Consider the following 20,419-nt stretch of genomic DNA (forward strand, 5'->3'; position numbering starts at 1 on the left):
AAATAAAAGAGGTTTATTTGGCTCATGGCTCTGCAGACTGTACAAGAAGCATGGTGTTGGCATCTACTTAGCTTCTGGTAAAAGCTCCACTCATGGTGGAAGGTGAAGGGGAGCTTGCATGTGCAGAGATCACATGGCAACAGAGGGAGCAAGAGAGAAGCAGGAAAGCACCAGGTTCTTTTTAACAACCAGCTGTCATGGAAACTAATAGTGTAAGAACTCACTCATGCCATAGAGAAGGCATTAATCTATTCATGAGGAATCCAACCTCATGACCCAAACACTTCCCATTAGGCCCCACCTCCAACATTAGGAACACATTTCAACATGAGGTTTAAGGGCCACACATCCAAACTGAAACAGTAAGAAAACATTAATTAAAACAGGTTAAAAATTAGGCCAAAGGAAAATATAGTAAGGAATCAAATAAGCCAAGGAGGGGTGTACCAAATACATCCATGAAGTCTTCTATATTTGCAAGTAATGACTGCAAGTTAGGCTCTGAGCTTTCTAATAGCCAACATAAAGAAATAACTCTTGTAATAGTTTGATCACTCTATGTTAGTAATCCTAGGCACAAGTATAAATGCTTGGATTTATACTTATATGTATAAATTTTATACATTTTATTTTTATTAAAAATAAAAATAGAGCTTGAACATTCATTGCATTAAAGAATGAATATACATCTTATGTCAGAATTTGACTGACAATAATGAAATAATAAATTCCAAATTTCTCCTTGAAATCCTTTAGCAGAAACAACTGCAATAGTCACACTGAAGATCTTTGACTGTCATCCATCTGTGATTATGAAACTAACCATAGCTCACATCCAGGCCTTTGCAGAAGACTGTCTTTATTAATTTACTAAATATTGTCATTTGTTTGTTTGTATTCATTGGTTAGGTGATGAATCCAGAATTATCCTATTGGTATTCAGCACAAAGCAGGTGCTGAAATTTCTCAAATCTTGTTATTCTAGTTATAACTTTTAATATATTTTATTCTATGTGATAACACCTATTGGGCAGATTTTTATTTTTAAGGTTTTTTTCTTCCTAAGCATAAGATTATGAGGTATAAAGAGTGAAATACCATTTATAGTCTATATGTATCTGTTTATCTCCTAGAGTGATAAATTCATGATCTCATTCACATGTGAAATACATATGGTGAAGATGTGAGTAAAAGCATGGAAGAAGGTTGAAAATAGGTCAGAGATAACGAGAAAAAAAGGGAGACAAGAAAAAAATGTATTGTTTAAGGCATTTAGAGTAATAATTTGTTTCTAATTCTTCATCAAAATCAGAAAACAGTTCTGAATACGAATGTAATTGTACATGCCTCTGTATTTGTAATAATTTTATTTTGGCATTTTGAATTGAAGTACCCATTAAAATATTATTTTGGTTGCTGAAAGAAGTCATATAAGCACATTGGCATAATTATTAAGAAATCTGTTCTGAGCCAGAAAAGTGTACTTCATTTTAACAAGGCATTCACAAGTCCATTGCTTTATTCCAAAACAATTCTACTATGTTGCATTCACACAACTAGTCTAGAAATGTACCAATTTAGTTCTGACACATCAAGCATAAATTTGAGTTCGAAAGTCTCACTTGACTGGGTTTTACAGGTAGGTGTCCATATTGTTCTCACTATGATAAGAGGTGGGATTTGGGCCATTGTGGATATGTTTGTGCTGTGTCTAGAAAGCATTCACAATTTCCTTTTATTCTATTTCAATTTTCATATCTAGATAATCTCCTTTCTCCCATCAACACATTAATTGTAGCAGCACAGGCTACATAGTCATGTAAATATAGACTGGGTGTGGTGTTTGCTGGGTACATTATTTCATCCAAGATCTGCAGATCCTGCTCAACCAACATGGCATGGCATTAGATCTGGCTTCGAGGTGACTTTTAGAAATTATGAGAGCCTGTGAGAAAACTCAAACAAGAGAGCCAGATAGCACATACATCACCAACAACCCTCTTCTCTGATTTAGATGGCAACTTCAGAAGAGAAACTTGGGGAATATGCAAGAGAAAAGAAAAGGACATATCCAGCCAGATCAGCCAAGTAAGCCCTGGTGATTGCAAGAGTGACAGGGATAGCATGCAGATTGTCCTCATGTCCAGCTGAGTTACACTGGTATTTTTAGAGTTTTCATCAGGGAAAAAAAAGGAGCATGAAGGTGACCATATAATTTATTCTCAAGACTAGAACAATTATGATTATAAAAGGGATGATAATAATAATTACACTCAGAAAACCAGCATAAACCAGAACTGTCCTAGCCTGGAAAAAGTGGAATTCATTATTACCCTGGACAGCACTAACCCTGTTACTTCCTTTCAAAAGTTTGTATCTTCATATAGAAAGCCTGACAAATAAATGTGTAATCTGTATAAATCAGTACACCATGAGAAAGGTAAGTTCAAGGGTACATTGGGGAACAAAATGGGTCAGTGTGATTAATAATATCTGGGGAAATAGTTTAAGTTGCCTATCATTGAAGGATAAATTGATTTAGAATTGTAAACTCTTAGCAGTCAAATAATAAATATGGGAGGTAAATAATGTGTGGGTAGGAAGTGCTTTTACATGCTCCACTCAGGGTATATGTAGTATTAACTCTTTTTGGCCACTAGGGGACCATTTAGTACTTTGCACATGGCATTCAACTGCTTTATCATTTTGCCATATACTAAAGACAAAGGGATGCTAATAGCATCAGGGGCCTATGACGTCTCTTGCCTATACTACATACTCTTGTAATTGATTGTATGATATTCTTTCTAATTCCTTTAAGTAACTTAGTTTGGCCGTTTCTAACTCAAGGACTCCTTAGATGTGTTGAATCTTTGGTGCCTCCTGCCAAGTGCTGGGGGCAGAGCTCACACTCACTAAGGATGTGATCAGTGTTTTCTCCTGAATAACTCTTATTCATAAAAAATACGAATAAGAGTTATTCCTGGGAATTTCCCTGGCCCTGTACTAAATATTGAACTCTCATATCAGGAAATAGTTTGAGCCCTGGGAATAACAACAATAAAAATAAGTAAAACTTACCAAATGCCTACAAGGTACCAAGTACTATGTGTGTTTTTATATATATGTAGTGTCTAATCCTTTAATTTTTTCCAGCAAAATTCTGTTTTCTTTACATTAGAGATGAAAAAACTGAGACTTAGATTGAATTACTAATGAATTCATATTGATGGGGCCAAGGTAAAATTGAATGAGGGTTATTAAATTTGAATTATCAACTAATTCATATACATGGGGGCAGAGATGAAACTTGAAACATTGTCCAAACTCCATATATTTTCTCATATTCCATAAGCACTAGGGAGAGAAGCCACATGATTATCTGGTTCTTATCATGACATCTGTGAATCCTAGCTTCCAAGCAGGGACTTCCAATTCCACAAACAGGAAATCTTACGCTGGTACACTTGTGTTTTCCTGAGGACGTGGACTCAGTACAGAAAACCCTACCCCAAGCTGTCTGCCTCCTAAGCTTCCACTCATCCTCGAAGGTCACTTTCTGCATGGGGAATTCAGCATCCTCAATAATTTCTGTTAGTGCTTATGATCAGACATTTTTTCTGATATGGAGACCAGACATTTTGTCATATTATTTTATTTTTATTGTCATTTTATGTACTTCTTATGGAAAATTATATATATATATGTGTATATATATACATGTATATACATATACACACACATTTCAAGGCCATCAAGTCCACATCCATTGCTGCCACATGGCAATCACTAGACTATGCAGAAATTCCGGAGCAAGCACATCCACTGCGCTCAAGTATTACCACTATTATTCTACTTTTCACATTATATTATGGTTTTTAAAAAAATTTATTCTGAGTGCTGTGAGACAACAAAGCCATATCTTATTCACCTCTGAATTCCTAATCCTAAACATACTTACTGGCACATGTAGTTCAAGAAATAGAGAAAAAATGTGCCATCCAGATATCATCTGAGTGTCAGTTTTATTTCCAGTGGAAAATCCAATGTGTTTCCAAAATTGCTGGGAGGCCTCTAGATGCAGTACCTTCTTGAAAATACTTGCCTATAACAAATTTTTTTCTGCCCTGCATTGAGCAGCTGCTCCTTTATCTCTGCCCTGAGACTGACCCAAATAGTTTTTCCAGAGAGAAGTTTTATGACACAGCAACACAAACACAAACAGTTAACACTGAATATTTGACATCTCTGGGTAGAAAAATCCATCGGCAATCGTGCCATGTTTCCCTGCCATAACTTTCTTCACCTACTCTCTGCTCATTTTTAATGTAGCACAGCTGATCTATTTCTTTTGTTTCCTTTCCTCCTGCTAAGGTATCACCTTCCATTGCAATGAACTTCCAGAATTATTTTTTAAAGTACATTCTTTGTTCACTCTTAAGATGTTAATACAATGTAATTTTTAATCTCATAATAGAAGCAAGAAAAGAAGGAAGGAAGGAAGGAAGGAAGAGAGGGAGGAAAGGTGTATGAAAGCCACTCAAAACTATCAGCCTCTTACTAAATCACATAAATTTCCAGATATTCTCTCTCTCTCTCTCAACAATGTTGATGATGTAATTTACATAAAATAAGCAGCATATATTTAAAATGCACAGTTGAATGTTTTGACATCTATATACACTTGTGAAACTATCATCACAATCAAACCAATGACTATATCCATCATACCAATATGTCCCTCAGTTCCTTTGTAAACTCATCCAACCTTCTCCATACTCTACTCACTACCCTGCCCCAAAAAATCATTCATCTGTTTTCTGTCACTATAGATTAGTTGGAATTTCCTACAATTTTATATAAATAAGATCATATAGTATTTACCCATGTTTGTCTAGCTTTTTTGTCAACATAATTATTTTGAAATCCATCATGTTTTGGGTAATAGTTCATTGTTTTTCTTTGCCACAGAATTCCATTTTATAGATATACCAAAAGGCATTTATTTATTCATCTGCTCATGAATATTTGGGTTGTTTCTATTTGGGGCTATTACAAATAAGACTGCCATCAACATTTATGTACAAATATTGGAACATTTTCATTTATTTTGGATAAACACCTAAAAGTGAAATGTCTGTATCACATGGTAGGTATGTATTTAGCTTTTTATAAAACCATCAAACTATTTTTCAAATTGGTTGTACCATTTTACATGTCCACCAGCAGTGTATGAGAGTTCCAGCCTCTTTACATCCTTGTCTACATGAAGTATGCTTAGCCTTTGAAATTTTAACTACTTTTCATCTGCAGTTCTTTAACGTCTAATGTTTAACACCATTTTGCATGCTTATATACCACCCACGTGTCTTCTTTGGTGAATTGTCTGTCCAGATCTTTGGCCTATTTTTATAGACATGTTTGTTGTCTTTTTATTGCATTTTCAGAGTTCTTTATTTTTCTAAATGAAAGGAAATACATATATTACAGAGAAAAGTTTTGAAGTAATTCTCCCAGTCTGTGACAGGTTGTTTCATTTACTTAACAGTGTATTTTGAAGGGTAGAAATTTTTAATGTTGGTGAAATGCAAATTATCAATTTGTTCTTTTATAGAACAAATCTGTCATCTTGAAGAAAACTTTTTTTTATTATATCTTGGGAGTCTTTGGTCATATCTAAGAAGTCTTCACCTAATCCAAATCACAAAAATGTTCTTTTTTGTTTTTTTCCCAAATTTTTACCATTTTAGGTTTTTTACATCCAGTTATATTATTCATTTGAGTTATTTTTATATATGGTGATAGGTATGGATCAAAGTTACAATATATGAATATTTCAATTTTTTAGCACTACTTATTGTTAAGAATATATTTTCTCCACTGAATTGCCTTAACACATTTGTTAAAATTCAGTTGTTTATAGACTCTCTCATCTGTTCCATTGTCTATTTGATGCTAATAGCATACTGTCAGTTGTTGTACTTTTAGATCTTTTATTAGTCTTCAAATCAGAAAGTGTTAGCTCATCAACTTTGTTCTTTTTTTTTTTTTTTTTTTGAGACAGAGTCTTGCTCTGCTACTTAGGCTGGAGTGCAGTGACACGATCTCGGCTCACTGCAACTTCTGCCTCCCAGGTTCAAGCGATTCTCCTACCTCAGCCTCCCAAATAGCTGGGACTACAGGTGCATGCCACCATGCCCAGCTAATTTTTCTATTTTTAGTAGAGACAAAGTTTTACCATGTTGACCAGAATGGTCTCCATCTCTTGACCTCATGAACCACCTCCCTCAACCTCCCAAAATGCTGGGATTACAGGCATGAACCACCATGCCTGGTCAACTTTGATGTTTTTCAGAGTTATTCTGGCTATTGTGAGTCTTTAGCATTTCCATAAAAATATTGAAATCAACTTGTCAATTTCTAACATAAAAAAATGCCTGCTAGGATTTTGATTTGCAATGCATTGAATCTATACATAAATTTAGGGAAGATTAATATCTAAACAATGTTAAGTCTTTTGACCTGTGCAAACAATACATCTTTCCATTAATTTAGATCTTCTTAAATTTTTTCCAGGAATGTTTTATAGTTTTTGGTGCACAAATCTTTCACACATTTTGTCAAATTTATCCTTAAATATTTTGCACTTATTATACTGTAACATGTGATATTAAATTTTTTTAATTTGCAATATCATATTATTAGCATATATAAATCTTTTTCTATTTATACCTTGAAAATTCACTTAGTATCTAGATTTTGTATAAATTGCATATTATTACTTACATAAATAATCACGTAGAAATGCAAATTAAAAGCGCTTTACTTCTTTCTTTCCAACTTGAATTACTTTCCTTTCTTTTTCTTTATTACACTGGCTTGAGTCTTTCATGCAATGTTGAACGTAGTGGTAAGAATGAATACCCTTATCTTCTTCCTAGTTTTAAGAGGAAAGCATTTAATCTTTCACCATAAGTATGACATTAGCTACAGGTACTCCATAGATGCTTTTATCTGAATGAGTAAGCTCCTTTCTAATCCTGGTTTGACTGGTGTTTATTTCTCTCTTTATCAGGAATACATGTTGGACTTTATCAAATGCTTTGTCTGAATCCAGTGAGATGATCATAAGGATTTTCTTTTTTGGATTTTCAAATGTTAAATAACTTTGCATTTCTAGGATCAACCCTGTTTGGTCATGATATATTATTATTCTTTATGCGCGCGTGTGTGTGTGTGTGTGTGTTGTGTGTGTGTGTGTGTGTGTGAATATATGACCTATAGAGAGAGAGAGAAAGAAAGGATTATACACACACACACACACACACACACACACACACACACACACACATATACCTTGAGAGAGAGAAAGAGAGACAGTCAAATCCAACTCTGTCTCTCTCTCTCTAGGTATATATGTGTACACACACACACATATATATACATAAGTAAAGGATTATATATGTGTGTGTATATATATATATATGCAAACACACACAGACACATATATATATACAAACACACATATATGTATACACACACACATATATACCTAGAGAGAGAGACAAAGTTGGATTTGACGGTCTAAAATGTGTCTGTGCTCAGGAAGAATATTGGTCTATAGTTTTCTTTTCTTGAAATGTCATCCAGAATGTGGTCCCAGGTTAACTTTAGCCTTATAAAATGAATTGGAAAGTAATTCTTCCAATTTGGAGGAAAAAATATGTGCGCACACACACACACACACACAGAGAGAGAGAGAGAGACAAAATCTCATTTATGGAGCTGTACAAAATAAATTCAATTCTTCATATTTTAAAATTGTTACTTTACATTCTCTTTTGTTTCACAAGTTTCCCATGTGATATGCTCTTCAGGTCCTTGACTAGGATTATGCTCCTCATTTTGAGATGTGACAAATGTTTTATTTCCTTATTAAAATAATATTATAAGAAGATAATCCCAGTAATTTTCTTATCACTGCATTAAACAGAAGAAACTTCACATCCCTTAATTTTGCCACTTAATTTTTATTGATGCAGCCAAAGATTGATTTAATACAAACTAAACACTTCTTAGCTATTACTGCCATAAAGCAATGATATCGTGTTACAACCAAAACACAATGAAACCCCAAATGAAAGGACTCTTTGATCCCTGAGAATAAACCTTACTCTGCCCCTCTGCTCTTACCCAAACAAGTGAGGATTCCTCTTCTTAAACCAGACACAAGAGAAGATCTAAGGAGTGAAAACTTATTCTTTTGCTGGTGACTACAGCAAAAAACAAACAAGAAAACCAAAATCTATGAGTACAAAGAAAGCCTTTTGTTGGAAGGTACTTTATAAGTGCCTAAGAAGCCAAATTAGTGGCCAAGGAGGAGACCTAGGAATTACGAAAAAAAAATTGTGACTAGAGGTGATTGGACAACTATAGTTATTGACACCAACAGAACTCTTCTCTTCTGTTTCTATAAATCTTTTGATTCAAGATGATAAGATTTGTTATTTTTACTTTGGCCTAAGTCAATAAAAAAAATGACTTGATATGAAAAAAGCTCTTACTCAGTATCCCAACAGTAACAGGTATATCTTGAGATGACTGATAGTACCGATACTATCTGTCTCCCAATTGCAAGTCTTTGTCCCAGTATAGCATGGAACAACTTAGGTAAGGATTTCTTGGGTTACTTTTATTTAAAGTGTATTGACTTTTTGGGAGAAAATGAGTTCTTGTGAAACTTAGCAGAATGATTGGCAAATAGTAGATAATATATAAATATTTATGACATAAATGAGTAGGTAATTAAGTAAACACTCACACAATTCAATAGTAAAATGCCAAATAATCCAATTTGAAAATGGTCAAAGGACCTGAAGAGACATTGTTTCCAAGGACGTATAAGTAACCAAAAGGTGTATGAAAAGGTGCTCAACATCACTAATCATAAGAGAAGTGCAAATTAAAACCAAAATGTGTTATTACCTAACAGGTGTTAGGATGGCCATTATAAAAAAGACAAGAGATAACAAGTATTAGTGAGGATGAGAGAATAGGGAACCTTTGTACACTATCAGTGATAATGTAAATTGTAACAACCATCATGGAAAAATGTATGGACCTTTTTCAAAAAATTGAAAACCATATTGCCATATGATCCAGCAATACTACTTCCGAAAATATATCCAAAAGCAATGAAATTAGTGTTTCAAAGAGATATCTGCACACCTATGCTCATCATAGCATTATTCACAATAGCCAAGATATGAAATCAACTGAAGTATACATCAATAGATGAATGGATAAAGACAATATGAGATATGGATATAGATATATAATGGAATGTTATTCATCCAAAAGAAGGGAATTCTGCCATTTGCAACATTATGGATGAACCTGAAGATTCATTGTTAAGTGAAGTAAGTAAGACACAGAAAGGTAAATACTGTGTGATCACTTATGGGTAGAATCTTAAAAAGTTTAATTCATAGAAACAGAGAGTAGAATGATGGTTGCCAAGAGCTGAGGGGTGGGAGAAATGGGGGAATGTTGGTCAAAGGGTACAAACTTTCAGTTATAAGATGAGCAAGTTCTGGTAATCTAACATATAGCATAGGTGTTGATGGATGTATTAATTAATTTGATTGTAATAATCATTACACAAACCATACATACTTCAAATCATCACATCATAGACCTTGAATATATATAATGTTTGCTAATAAATTTTTGAAGGTAAATAGTAAAATTGAAGGTAAAATATTTTTAAGGTAAATAACTAAAAAACCAAAAACATAAGAGAACAAATTAATGAATGCTGCAGTCATCCAGGATAAGGGGACAAATAGTGCCTAATTATCAAATTAGAATAATTCAAAAAAGGTTTATGTACAAAGCACTGGATGCAAAGTCATGAGTAGACTATAGAGGATTCATAAGGGATAGTGCAGAAATCCTGGGCTAATAGGAACAGAGCTATTGCCACCCTTAGACCTAAAGGATGAGGGAGGAAGAATCATGAGGGCCCACTAATGTAATCTGTACAGGTCAGCTCCCAAGGCAGGGAGCAGGCAATAGGAGGGTAAAGGGTAGATCTGGAGGAATAAGCAGAGAATATTCAATGCAATCGGCTGTCAGCCAGGCCCCAAAGCAATGAGCTCTGGAAAAGGAAGAGTTGCCAGTGAAGTAGGCTCAGCTTCAAGCCAAAGAAGTAGAATCTAAATAATCTGATATAGTAGGTAGGAAAAAAAAGTGTTTCTCAGATGGTGTTTTCTGGATCACAAGTACATAAGAATGTTAATAGTATGGCCCCCCAAAAAAGTATCTACTCTCAAGTTTACCAAAGACTGACTTTCAAGCAGGTCAGCAGGAAGGACTTGATAGCCTTCCTTTGAAGGCAACAAGAATTGGCACAGACCAATAAAAAGAATTTGTAAAAAGGACCTGCTTTGGTGTGCTGTCAACTGGTCATTTTTAAACTACAAACAAAACAAATTCTTCTTAAAACCTAACTTCTTAAATCAATGCCAAAATGAGAATTTTGAACTAAAAAGAACAGAACATGAGCATCTACTGTTCTAGTATCCAAAATCGAATAGTCCCCTCCAGGCAAATTTACTATTATGATCTCATAGCAGACAGTCTGTGGCCTCTAATCTCTCAGCTCATGCCTTTTTTCTTTTGCTCATGTTAGTCTAGTGATAAATGATGTAGAATTTCTCAGAGATAGAGAAAATTATGCCCAATATAAAAAGTGGCTGAAAAAAGCTGATTACAGAGTCATTAGCCCCTGTGGGCTCATTTTATTGCTATAAAGTCATCATTCAAGTAGACATATATTTAGTTCCTGTGGCCTTCATTTGTGGTAAGCAAAATAACGTCAGACGAAGAAAAAGGGGGAGCCTAAGTTCAAACTTCCTATTTTTACTGATGTGACAGCCAATTTACTAAATTAGAAAAGCCCAGAGCAGAAGCAGAGAAGTCTCATCAGCTTGTGTTCCTTGTGTGTGCTGTGTGCTGCTGAGAGCACATCCGAGGACAGGCTTAATTCTAGGTCACATATTCTATGAGAGGCACTTAAAATCCAACATATGACCAGAAGGTACCAAGGACGGTGAGAAACTTACACATCTTGAAATATGAGAAGTAGTTGAAGAAACGAGACATAGCCTGGAAAACAGAAGCCTATACGAAACACAAAGTCTTTTCTATTCCATTTAAGGGCTGGCTATGGGAAGTAGATTTATTATCTAGTTAGATCCAATAATTTATAGACAAATACTTTCAATTCATGATGAAACATTTATTCGTCCATCCAGTAAATATTTATTGAGCAACTATAATTTGTCTGTTATTGTGCTAGGTTCTCAAAGTTAAAGGAGAATTTATTAGCAAACACTGTGATTTTTAAAAAAATCATGAGCTCCTATTTTCACCAGTAGGTTTGTAAACAGATACTGGATGACTATCTGTGAGTGGTATTATAGAAGGGAGAACTTCCGTCTCCCTTTGAATCACACTCTCTGATTTTAAGGAGCACAAGAATCACCTGAACCTTGTGCAATTGTATGTCCTAATGCAGTAGGTCTGGCATGAAGCCTGAGAGTTTGCATTGCCAAGTTCTCAGGTGATTCAAATTCTGCTGCTTCATGGGCCACACTGATTAGCGAGACACGGATCACTGCCTCTTCAGCGTTCTATGATTTTAGTGGGAATTCTGTGTCATCTCAGATGCATTCTCTTGCCTTTCAGATAAAGAAACAAAATTAGAAGTCATTTTCTTGTCATATATCCATCAATAAAAGGGATAGAGCATGCAGCTGGCTTGGAGTCTGGCTCTGCATCCCATCTTGCTCCTGCAGTCAAATTCAATACATTCAGTAGCCTTGTTCACTCCCTTAATGCAAACAGCAAACCGTGGGAAAAGGACGGGCAGTAGTTCCCCCTTATCCACAGTTTCACCTTCCTCTGTCACAGTTACCTGTGGTCAACTGCAGTCCAAAACTATTGAATGAAAAAGTCCAGAAATAATTCCTATTTAAATCATATTCAAATTTTAAAACAACTCATTTTAAATCATGCACCATTCTGAGCAGCATGATGAAATCTCTCACACCGTCCCACACAGGATATGAATCACCCCTTTGTCCAGCGTATCCACGCTTTTTATGCTACTCGCCTGTGAGTCACTTAGCCGCTGTCTTGGTTAACAGACCTATAGATCAAAGAAGAAGGGTGAGTACAGAATGATAAAACATTTTGAGAGAGAGGAGACCACAATCACATAACCTTTATGATGGTAGATTGTAATTATTATATTATTGTTGTTAATCTCTTCCTGTGTCTAATTTATAAATTAAACTTTATCATAGGTATGTATGTACAGGAAAAAAACATAGTATATATAGGGTCCTGAACTATCTGCACTTTCAGGCATCTGCTGGACGTCTTCATAAGTATCCCCCTTGGATAGGGGAAGATTACCAGTGTCGAGTCCCCTTTCGGAGTCTGACTTCGAAAATCTGAGCTCCCCTCCTTGGGCTTCCCTCAGCCCTAATCTCATCCTCTTTCAATCCTTTGTATACTGCTCACTATCCAGTGCTGACTTTGTTCGGTTTGTCCCACAAATGTGACATTTGATGATTTTTTTCTAGGTTCAACCTTAGAGTTTGACAGCAATGATCTCAATGTCTGCCCTATTAATTGTCCCACCGTAAGGACTTAGTTCGGTCTCTCAGTAAACATTGTTACCCTTCAGTTGAGTCAATTTCCCTGAAATTGTTTTCTGCCACAAGGTTCATCCTGTCTTGTGGGCACTAGATAAATAGAGGGTGTTGTGATAAATTTGTCATCTCAGGAAACCTAGAATACTCTCAGGTTTCCAGAAATTATTAGAAAGGCAGAGTTCATCCAGCATAATTTCTAGATATGGTCTATCTTCCTTCTTTTGGTAACAGCTAAAGGAGAATATTGATAAAACTGATATTACAGATTCATTTGCTAATAATAGTTGCAATCTCCAGAAAAACTGGGATTCTTCCTCAGAAAGTAAACTAAATGTTTACAAATATAGAGACGTATTCCATTTTACAGCCAAAAGCTCCAAGTGTTCTCTATCAAAAATCCATTCTTAGACATTTTGATAAAATTTTGACAAATTTGATTACTAATTAAGTAAATTCATAGAAAGACACCAAGAGTACATATAACCACTGGAAAAAACTGGAGAAGTTTGAGTAAGAATAAGCAAATTATTGACCCATTTTAAACAATACCACTCAACTTTTGCAACTTATGTTCAAGTTTAGCAACCAAAAGAGATGAGCTATTCCATCTCATATTTATATTCACCATCTATAAGCTCCAATAGAGTTTCTATTGGAAATTCTCCCCCCCATAACTTGATGAATTCTATAATTCTATTAATTTGCCACATTTTCTAGGATTTACTTCCCAGAAAAATTATAAACTTAGCAAGCAGGAAATATGTTTTTTTTGTTTGTTTTTTTTTTTTTTTTTTGCCTTCTCTTGAGTGCTTGGTACTGATTAGGGACTTAAAAAATGTTTGTTGTTTGATTATTGAAGTTAAGATAAATATTTTACTAGAAAAAATGTTATACCTGCTTTCTATTTGGTTAGAAGTTAATCTGTTGTATCTGGTGCTAGGGAGGCAGGGAAATTGTAAACACGGCAAAGATCTCTTGGACTGCTGTTTTGAATTCCGGAAAGAAGGGCAGGGCAGACATTCTCAGGGCTAGATGTATCAAACCTCTGCCATTAGAGGGAGTAAGAGCAGAAGGAAACTGAGCGGGCCTTGGCTGTCTCTCATTTCACCACATTGCCCCTGGGGGCCCACTGCTTCAGAACTACCATGATCTCTACCTGTACCTAAGAAGAAAAGGATGTGAGGACATCTTGTTGCTAAGATAGTCAACCAAAAAGACAGCTGCGTGTTGCATGGACCATATTTGTGTGGTAATAATTTGAAATACTTCAGAATGACTAGCCATATGACTTCCTTTTTCTCTTTCCAAATATAAAGCTGTGCCACTCTCCTTCCCATCTTCTTTCCTCTGGCTCCTCAGCCACCACTAAGAGGTCTGTGCCTCTGTCTGGGTCCTGGGCTCTGTGATGGCTAATTTCATGTTTCACCTTGGCTGGGCACTGGTGCTCAGATATTTGGTCAAATGTTATCTGGTGTTTGTAAGAGTGTTTTGGGGTAAGACATTTAAACCAGTGGTCTTTGAGTAAAGCAGATTTATCTCCATTGTGTACGTGGGCCTCATCCAATCAGATGAAAGTCTGAAAAGAACAAAGACTCACCTTCCCGGAGCAAGAGGGAATTCTCCAGCAATTGGCCCTGAGAGACTTGAACTGCAATATCAGCTCTTTCCTGGATCTCTAACCTGTAAGCCTTCCACGGAGATTTAGGACTTGTTAGCCTCCGTAATCACATGAGCCCATTCCCTAAAATAAATTTCTCTTTATATGTATATACACATCCTATTGGTTCTGTTTCTCTGAAGAACCCTGATGAATGCAGCTTCTTTCACTGTGATATTTGGAAATTGATTCTTTCTCACATGACCACAATAGCCACAAAACATTAAAAGAAAAACCATCCAATGGAGAAGACTCTAACATAAAAATTGCCTGTCCCCAGTTTCTGAAAAGACTTAAAACACAGTGCAAATGAAGGAAGCAGCTGAATAAACTGGAGTTTTCTGTTTCTCTGACAGAACACTTCTCAAGCAAGCCTCTGTAGTACATGAGTTAAACTTTCACTTCATCCATCTGCCAGGACGGAAAGGCTGTTCTGTTAAAGTTGGTGAGAAGTGAAAGAGTGAAGGGAAAGACTGCTCAGTTGGTAAGAGTGTCATGGAAAATATCTAATGCTCTAAAAGTAATGAAGATAGAACTGAGAAAGTGTGCAACAGCAATCAAATGTAGCAGATCCTAACTACTACTTGAAAACAGACACAACAGAAGCTGCAGCACTGGCATAGGAAAGCTAGAAGTTCATCAAGGAATCTGTCTTACACCATCCTACTCAACAGCTTTTTAACTTGATTTTTGTACAGCACTAAATAACAAGACCTGGAAGAGTAATATTTGTTCATGCCACAGGCTGTAAAGGCAATCATTTTCCAGGTGCTCATACTCTCCAAAACCTTTTTTCTCTCCTCAGGTAAAGATTATGATTGACTATAAAATATCAGCAATAGAAAAAAGATCAAATTCCAACCACTCCTCTTTTTCAAAAAGAAAATTTGAGATTTCCGCTACCAAAATGGAAGTCTCCCCATAGTTTTTTTTTTTTTTTAGTAGACCTTAGACTTATATCAGCAAGCATATTCACAGTTTTAGAAACCACGAAATCTTTAGTCTTCCAACTGCTAACCTTTGAATTCATTTGTAGTTCAACACATCTTTTATTTTTTCCAGACAGAAAAAAAAGGAAACCCACTGAAAACTCCAATTTATATTCCCAAGTGTCCTCAAATTCATCCTAATGCCTCTTCTTCCCCACCCATTTTTTTAAGTTTGTCTCCCAAACAGTGATATGCTCAAGGTCACAAATTATCCACAGTTTTCAAATCAATATTACCTTATATCACCATTGCTGAGCAGTTTAGGGCTTTGCGGCTAGCTACCATGACAATAGATGCACAGCCTGGAACCAGTTTTAGTTAATTAGAGTCAATCAATCCAAACTTTGCTAACTTACTCATGTGAAACAATAGTATAATGAACCAAAGTCGGCAAGATGATTGGGAAACACAAATTATTACACCCTGATAAATTAAATGTGACTATTACAAAACCTTCTTTCTAAATGAATACTCACGGAGGAAATATATGGGTATTTAATATAATTAAGAATACAGAGAAAATAAACTTAAAAGAGCTATTAAATTTCCTCCTTTTTTTTTTTAAGAAAGAAAAACACTCAGAGGTTGTCTAATGGGAAAATCTTGTGGCATCTTTATGAGTATTCATTTGGGAAAATTGCTTCTAGTAGAACCCATGTGATCTGTGGATGAAACAGACAGAAAACAGGACATGCATACTTGTGGGCTCTGGAACCATAGTGACATGGACATGCTAAGCTAGGAAAAGAACAAAATGAGAAGAAGTGGATGGGCCTGAGCTCCTGTGTTTGTGTACATAGAGTGTCCAGAGTGTGGATTTATGTGACTAAGATGTCAATGCTTTTGATAATGTACAATATTTTCCTGAATTCTGGAAAATCTGAAGTGCTCTATCATTAGTATTTGTGGCATACATGCCTAGAGTTCAAGGCCTACTGCAGAGGAAGTAAAATAATTAGCATTTAAAACAAACCCCAAGATTTACTCTCCCACGAGCCAAATCTTGCTCTTGCTTTAGCCCAAGATAACCTATGAATCCTATCAGAACTATTACTTTAGGTTAAAAACTATGTTGCTAGAATACTGTTAAATTGGAGATAAGGAAGCTCTTGCCGTGCATACTGATGTAAAGATACAAGGGGTCATATTTAGGAAATGAGTGATGGGAAGGGAAAAGTGTTTGGATAGGAAGTGGAGTGGGGTAGAGAAAGAAAAGTTGGAAAAAATGTAGAAGGATAAGTTTTAAAACAAGATTTGTATGCCCCAGCTTAGGCTAAGATCAGTTTTCTTATTTGCTGTAGGGAGTGAAACACGTTGCATGAAATAGCTTTGTAAGAGGCAGAGTTGAAAGAGTTCTGATGACCTAGGTGGGGGTCCTCTTCCAGCCAGTCTCACTTGGCCTCTGTTTTTTTAACTGGATGCTGAGAGAGATGACCACTGAGGAAGCTACCAACTCGAAATATTTCAACCCCAGGTGCAACTTCAACAACAGTTTTTTATCATTTACTATACTGACATGTTACCTACCAAGTTATCTTGTTACTTTCATCATAATCAGGCAAATCAAGGTATACTCCAGAGATATTTACAGCATGGAGCATGACATCATAGGTTATATTTCATTTCTTTTTGTTGAAGTACTATCTAATTTTCTCATCATCTAAATTATGACTAACTTACAGTCTTTATAAACTCTCAAGTTAATGTATTTTATTGTCATTTACTAGGCTTGTAATAAAAGGAATGTAAGGATTTGCCCCACGTCTATGAGAAGACTTGGTGTCTGTGTCTCCGTAGATTGGGTGGGAAACTTCATTTGTTTTATTTTCTTTATTTTTAAATATAATTGCTGCAGTGATAACGTGGCTCACTCTTCTTTATGCTATAAATGGTCACCATACTTTGAAGCTTCTAAAAGACACAGGAGTTATGTCACTTTCAATGTCCTATAATGTCTAATACAGTAAATCAACTACAGAGGTCCTTAATCAATAGCTGTTAGATGATGGATGGATGCGTAGATGAATGGACTGATTACAGACAGGTAGCGGGATAAGCATATAAATATATTAAAGGTCAGTATAAGGACATAATGACATATGGTTTCTATTTCTTTGCCTTTTGAAAACTGTCTTAAATCTTGATATTTGAAACTTGTTTTGGGAAATGACAAAATTTTACATACTAGAAGTATATTATTAAAAGATCATATAATTTTTTAATATTCAGAATCACTGGACATAGTTCTGCTCATTCAACTACTAAAAAAAGTGAATAAAAGATAATATCATTTTTTAAGTTTCAAAGATACGAGGCTAATTGAGTCTCACCTTCCACACCTCAGATTCAAATTCTATCATTAGCAGTAAAATAAATTGTAATGAAGAGTTTACTTTCAGATGTAGTTTGTATCTATAACAGAAATCTCATAAAACCAGTTGCTTCTACCAAAACCACATAACAATCACAAAGCATTTCCTTGGCCATGACACCACCAATTGGTGATGAGAAATTTGCTTGTGCTTTTGACATTACTGTGTAAAACAACAGCTGCTTCACTCACTTGGAAGCAGCCTTTTCTCCCCTATTGGGGATTCTTATCCCCTGTGGAGGTGGGTGGGCATCCTGCTGGCAATGTTGCATACAAAGAGAAATGCTTAGATACTCCATTGTTGACAGCTCAAATGAACTCATTCTGGGAGAAATCTGTTTTCCAGTGGAAGACAGCCAGACCTGCTTTCCTTCAGGGAATAGAGTATGAGGGATACCATGGCCCTGCTCTCATCCTAGTGCGTCTAACACCCACAGTCACATGGGGCCAGCCAGGTACACTGTAGAAACCAAAGGCTAATACTATAAATGCATCCTAACTACCAGCAGCATGATTCTAGGTCAAAAGTGAACAGATGATTTAAAACAGAAATATATTGTATGAATGTACTGGGTTCTCCTCTTCCTTCCTGTCATCATCGCTATCAACATCATTATTATTATTCTCTCATCTGTCCTACATTTTCACTTTCCAAAGTTCCTGAAACTTGAAGTGTTTGTTTCCTTTTCTTCTGATTTTCCTTCCTAGGCTCCTATGTATCTTGCTCCATATTTAGTGAACCTACTGATTCCTATGTTCTTAAAAATTCAACCCCAGAAGAGAAGTTTCACTTAAGCAAGTAACATCAAAAGACTGGGACTTTGGAAGCTGGAGATCATCCTGATGTGTTCCACTCGAAGTATGCTGTCCCAGGTCCTTCTGACTATGCTTTTACTGTCATCAGAATGCACCTCACAAAGAGCACTCTCTGACTCTTCAGTTCCACAGCTTCCATGCATAGATTCAGTACGAGTCCATCTGTGTATGCTCAGGACGTTGCTTCAGTATGGGATACAAGTAGCAGTCAGGAGACTTCACTTTATGTACCACAGTGTAAATCTGCTAACCTCAGAGACCTGTGATAAAGATGAAGTTGCTTAACATGCACGAGGACCTGCTAACGTTGGCTATTTCACTTAGGAGGAATAAAGAAGAAAGAACTCTGTGTCTGGAAATTTCAAGCCTGCCTTCAGCCACTCGCTAACTATATGACATCACTTACCCACTCTGAACTTCATCATTAACATACAAAGTGATAACATCTGACTTGGTGATTCTGTGTACATGTATGTGTATATACATATATATACACGCAGAGCAATAGAGATGCATATGTATACAGATACATGTTTTCCAAATATATCTAGCTCTCCACTTCTCTTACATTTCCAAATGGATATTTCATTGATTATCTATATCCAACCATTTAAGAATGACTTTTATACTTTTCTAATGGATTTTGTATTGTATGATCTCCAGAAAAATTAGAAAGTCTTGTACTTGCTAGTGTTAGTACAATGTAAAACACATTGTAAATATCATTAAAATGCAGCCCACGATAGACAGGAAAAGGCTATAACATGTTATAACCAAAAAAAGCAACAAATACATTTTCAGTAGTGTGTAAAAACAAAACAAAACAACCTCTATCACTTCTTAGAGAATATCTCACATTTTTCCTTTCTCCTGCACAATCTCTATTATGATCTAAAGAAGAAGCTCTGTAATACTCTAACTTCAGCAATAGTTCTTGTATTTTCTCTGTAAACCGACGATTCCTCAATTTCTGTTTTCATGCTAATTTCTATTCTCATTCTTTCAGTTTATGTCCCGTTTCTCCCTTGATCCCTATACTTGAATGTTCCACAGGCATCTCAAACAACACGATTTCAAAAACCAAACTTACCATGTTTCCATCCCAAACTATTCTTTCTCAAGTGTTTCTACTTTAATAACTGGCTCAATAGCCACTCATATGCTCATGACAGAAGCCTAGCAATCAGCCTTGACATCTCATATTTGTTCATTATTCTTTCAATAATTCATCAATTTCCCTCTACTCATCTCCCTGTCACCCACCCCAGTGTGAGCCATCCCTCACTTCTTCACTTGCTCTCCACTCTTACTGTCTCTCCTCCGCCATGTTGTCAGAATGTTTGCTAGAGAAATCTTCCAAAAACTCAAATTTCGATATCATTTTCCTTCCTAAAATTCTTCCACAATTTCCAATTCCTTTTAAGATAAGGTGTCAAATTAGTAGCAGCTCTGGATTTGTTACGTACAAAAGAACAGATGTGTGAGAGTAGAGTAGCTGTCTGATTGGAAGACGGTAGCTAGGCGACCTGGCTTAGAGCTGCATTTGTATAGGATGTGTGTTACCCACGGCCTTATCCATTGTCACATCCCTAGCATGGCCTTCCATACCTTGAAAGAAATAATCCTGCCCAATTTTTTTCCTTCCTTCCTTCTATACTTCCTTCCTTCTTTTCTTTCTTTCTTCTTTTTTTCTTTTTTCTTTTTTTTTTTTCGGGGGGGGGCAAAGTCTTGCTCTGTTACCCAGGCTAGAAGTGCAGTGATGCAATCTCAGCTCACTGCAACTCCCAGTTTCTGGATTCAAGCAATCCCAATTAGCTGGGATTACAGGTGCCCACAACCATGCCTGGATAATCTTTGTTTT

Source organism: Sapajus apella, unplaced genomic scaffold (genome assembly GCF_009761245.1).
Source record: "Sapajus apella isolate SASKATOON/1434 unplaced genomic scaffold, GSC_monkey_1.0 scaffold57, whole genome shotgun sequence".
NCBI classification, from domain to species: Eukaryota; Metazoa; Chordata; class Mammalia; order Primates; family Cebidae; genus Sapajus; species Sapajus apella.